At 65.0% G+C, this 4,064-nt stretch overlaps 1 protein-coding gene and 1 non-coding gene across 2 annotated transcripts in view; one reads left to right on the forward strand and one right to left on the reverse strand.

The window, feature by feature from the left end:
* Positions 1-4,064, reverse strand: part of LOC112548580 (zinc transporter ZIP4-like) — a 22,987-nt gene that overhangs the window by 7,198 nt on the left and 11,725 nt on the right. The window lies entirely within an intron of this gene.
* Positions 3,378-3,450, forward strand: TRNAR-CCG. Its single transcript has one exon. It is a non-coding gene; the product is annotated as a tRNA-Arg (tRNA).

The following is a 4,064-nucleotide window of genomic DNA, read 5'->3' on the forward strand; positions in this document are numbered from 1 at the left end:
TGGACCCGCAGCAGCCGGCGGAGCGCCGGGCCCGGGGCCTGGCCCAGAGCTGGAGCCCAGGAGGTGCCGTCGCGTGCAGGGACTCACAGGCAGGTTGCACGTGCACACACACAGGCACACCCGCGCACACTCGTCTGCATGCATACACACAAACGTGCACATGCAAGCACACACATGCTCGCATGCACACACAACGCACGTGCGCACGTGTACACACGGCACATGCGCATGCACATGCATACATGCACACTGGAGCCCAGGAGGTGCCGTCGCGTGCAGGGACTCACAGGCAGGTTGCACGTGCACACACACAGGCACACCCGCGCACACTCGTCTGCATGCATACACACAAACGTGCACATGCAAGCACACACATGCTCGCATGCACACACAACGCACGTGCGCACGTGTACACACGGCACATGCGCATGCACATGCATACATGCACACGTGCACACACCAGCTCTCCCCTTGCCCCAGCCCCCCAGTCCTGCTGTGCGCAGGGGTCAGGAGCTCCCAGGCAAAGGGGGCAGCTCAGCCCTCCGCCCCCCACTGCCCTGGGGCAACCCCCAAAGAGCCCCCTGCAGGAGAGCACCCCCTGGTGGTTGCCCCTAGCACCACCTGCCCTGTACCACCCCACCAGGCTGCAGCTCTCTCCCCCTGCAGCTGCCCCCCAGCCTGCCCTTGGCTCCAGCTGGAGCTGAAGCCTTTGATCCCCTGGGGAATGTCTCCTGAGTCACCCCCAGAGCCCCGGGCACTTTCTCATAGCCGGGCCTGCTGTCTCCCTCACATCCTGCCTTTGTCTGGGTAGGACATTGCCCCTCCCCCCCCCGAGTGTACAAGGCATGCATATGCTTTTGCACACACACATGTGCAAGCACTGTAGACCAGGGCATGGGTGTGTGTAGGTGAGTGTGCAGGGCAGCCCACACCGCATCCAGCCGTGGCCGGGAGCATGGGGCGAGCGCGTCTGGGAACAGGCACAGTCGAGGCGGGGTACAGACGCGTTGTGGTTGCCATGTGCAGGCATCCACATGCTTGCGGCGGGGCGCAGCGCTGGCATGTGCGTGCATCGGCATGTCCTGTGTGTGGGGCAGCGCCTTTGGTAGCTGGGGGGCGGGGGCGGGCAACCGTGGCTTGTAACCCTTCACATGCTGCTTCCCTTCCCCCCCACCCTTAAGCCTTTGGTTCCTCGGGGACGACAGGGTGCCCATGCGGGGTGGGGGCTGGCGGCTGTGCCTGAGCCCTAGGGCTGGGGCTGGGGCTGCCCAAGGATCCCTGACTCCCAGGATGTGCTCTAACCACTACACCCCACTCCCTCCCCAGACCTGGGGCTGGAACCCAGGAATCCCGGTGCACAGAGCCTTCCTGCCCCCCTGGCCAGCGGAGCCCACTCCTATCCCTGAACCGGGGAGACCCCCTCCAGCCCCGCTGCCCTGCCCCTGCTCAGCTCTGCCCGGTGCCACCCCCCAGCTCCGAGGCCGAGGGGCCCCAGGCCTCCGCACGGGCTATTTGAGTGGGGGTGACACAGCTGGCGGAGCCTGCATGCACACCCGCACACACACGCACACAAACACGCACAGCTATCAGGAAAGCGGGGGAGCTCCGGTGCCTGGGGAGTGAATCAACCTGACGACACCGGGGCCCCGCTTCCAGGGGCAGCGCGGTCTAGCAGTCACTGCCAGAGGGACTCCCCCTCCCGGCTCCTCCTGGAACTTGGCACACGCCCAGGCCGGCTTCCCGCACACAGTGTGTGCCCCCCACGACCTCTAGTGTTAAAGGGGTAGCTCCTGTGTGTCCAGACCCAGTCTGCATGGATGTGTGTGCACGCCCCCCCCACACGTATGTCTGTACACACACCCACGCATACACACATGCCACCCCCACACATGCTGCCCTCACACACACACACCCACCCACACATGCAGACACACCAACACACCCACACATATGCATGTACACCCCCCCTAACATACTCATCCTATGACCTCAGCTGATTTCCTGCCCCTGGGGCAGGGGGCTGGACCCCGTGATCGTCCGAGGGCCCTTCCAGCCCTAACATCTATGAAATCTACAAAATCTACAAAACACGCATGTGCACACACACGCATGCACATTCTTACACATGCATGCACATCCCTGTCCCCTTACACATGCATACATACACACACACACGCATGCACACATGCATGAAGCCCCTGACATGTACTTGCACCCCCCCAACACACACGCACAGCATGCACACATGCATGAAACCCCTGACATGTACTTGCACCCCCCCAACACACACACACGCACGCACACACACACACAGTGTTGTTGCTAGGCACAAGCTTTCTGAGTCTGAACCTGCCCCTGCAGCATCTCTGGGCTGGACCTTCATTAAGCCCCCAGACTCCTGGGCTCTCTTCCCCGCTTGGCCAGAGCGTCCCCCTGGCCGGCCTGGGGAAAGTCTTGGGCTCCCGTGGCAGGGGTGAGAGGCGTGAGTCCCCACCAGGCACCCAGCAGGCAGGGCAGGGGCCGGGCAAAGCCAGGCCAGACCTGGCGCTGTGCCGGGGAACGTCGATGCCGCGCCCGGGGCAGGGGGCCGCGTCCTTGGAGCCTGCAATGCCTTGCGCTCCCAAACAGCACCATAAACGGGCCCGACTGGCACCTGCGTGACACTGCCCTCTGTGCCACGCTGTCCTCAGGTGCTCTCAGCCCCAGCCGAACCTCAGCCCTGGCATCGGCGGTCCCTGTGCCATGCCAGGCACCCTGCCAGCCCAGCTGCCCTTCGCTCGGGCCCGTTCATCAGCAGGGGACTTTCCTCCGGGCTGATAGGGAGGCTCGTAAACCCACTGGCGCTGCCATGGCTTTGGCACTGAGGGCATGGACCCCACTCCAGAGCCTGCTGCTGAGACGTTTAGCCCCTTAAATCGGGAGTTGGGGTCAGGGCCATGCAGGTCTCCTGGAGGGGACTGGTCTGGGGGAGCCCCGTGCCCTCACTGCAGAGCCCAGCAGGGTCCGGGCACTGCCCGTCCAGGGCTATGTGACCCGGGGTTGGTGCAATGGTCTAGCACGTGGCACCAGGTGCAAGGGGCACTGGAGCAGCTGAGCCCGGCCTGGGGCTGGGGGCACCGGGGGAGTTGAGCTGGGAGCTGTCATTGCCCCGGTTGGGGGTGGCAGCAGCATCCTGCCTGGGTTGTGCCCCCCGGGGGGCTGGGTCCAGACCCCACAGCCCACCCAGCCCCAATTTGCAACCAAGTCCTGGCGGTGCTGGCGGCCGGGGCTGGGCCCGAGGGGTCCCTGCCCACTCGGGGTCCTGCTCCCCCGCCCCAGCAGGGACAGCCCTAGACACCCCCATTGTCAGACAGCTGGGAAGAAAAGCATGGCAGTCAGGCCCAGTGGCCTAATGGATAAGGCATCAGCCTCCGGAGCTGGGGATTGTGGGTTCAAGTCCCACCTGGGTCGACCACCTGCTTCCTTTTTTTCCCTCTTTATTTCCACGCGTTATGTGGGGGGCTGGCAGCCGTGGGCACGGGCCGGGTTTGCCCAGCACCCGGCCCAGGGCAGCCAGCTCCCCGCAGCGCATCCAGGGGGGCCTCGCGCCTCTCGAGCCCCTGCCCTGAGCATCCCTTAGACCCGTGGGGCCGTGCCCAGCAGAGCAGCAGCAGCGATGACCCTGAAGCCTAATGACGACCCAGTGGGCTCCTTCCCTCCGGACTGAGCCTGCCTGCTCCAGCGGGGCCCAGGCCAGCTTGGGACAGGCACTCCCAGGCCTGGCCCCATCGCTGGCAATGATTAAAGAAGTGCTGAGTCCTCCTGGGGCAGCTTTATGGCCTGCTATAAACCCCCGCTGAGATAAGCCGGGGCAGGGCGAGGTTGGGGCAGGACTGGAGCGCGCCGGTTCCCTGCCCCAGGGTGGCTGGACGTCCCTGCTGGCAGCTCTGCCGGGCCCAGCCCACGTGGGCGGCTCACCCCTTGCTCGGGGCATTGTGACCCGGCTGGCATCGCCCTGTGGGTCACAAACCTGCCAGTCACCGGCCGGAGCTGACCCTGGTGTCATGGCCTGCAATGTGGCTCCC

This window comes from Alligator sinensis, unplaced genomic scaffold (genome assembly GCF_000455745.1).
Source record: "Alligator sinensis unplaced genomic scaffold, ASM45574v1 scaffold1905_1, whole genome shotgun sequence".
NCBI lineage: Eukaryota > Metazoa > Chordata > Crocodylia > Alligatoridae > Alligator > Alligator sinensis.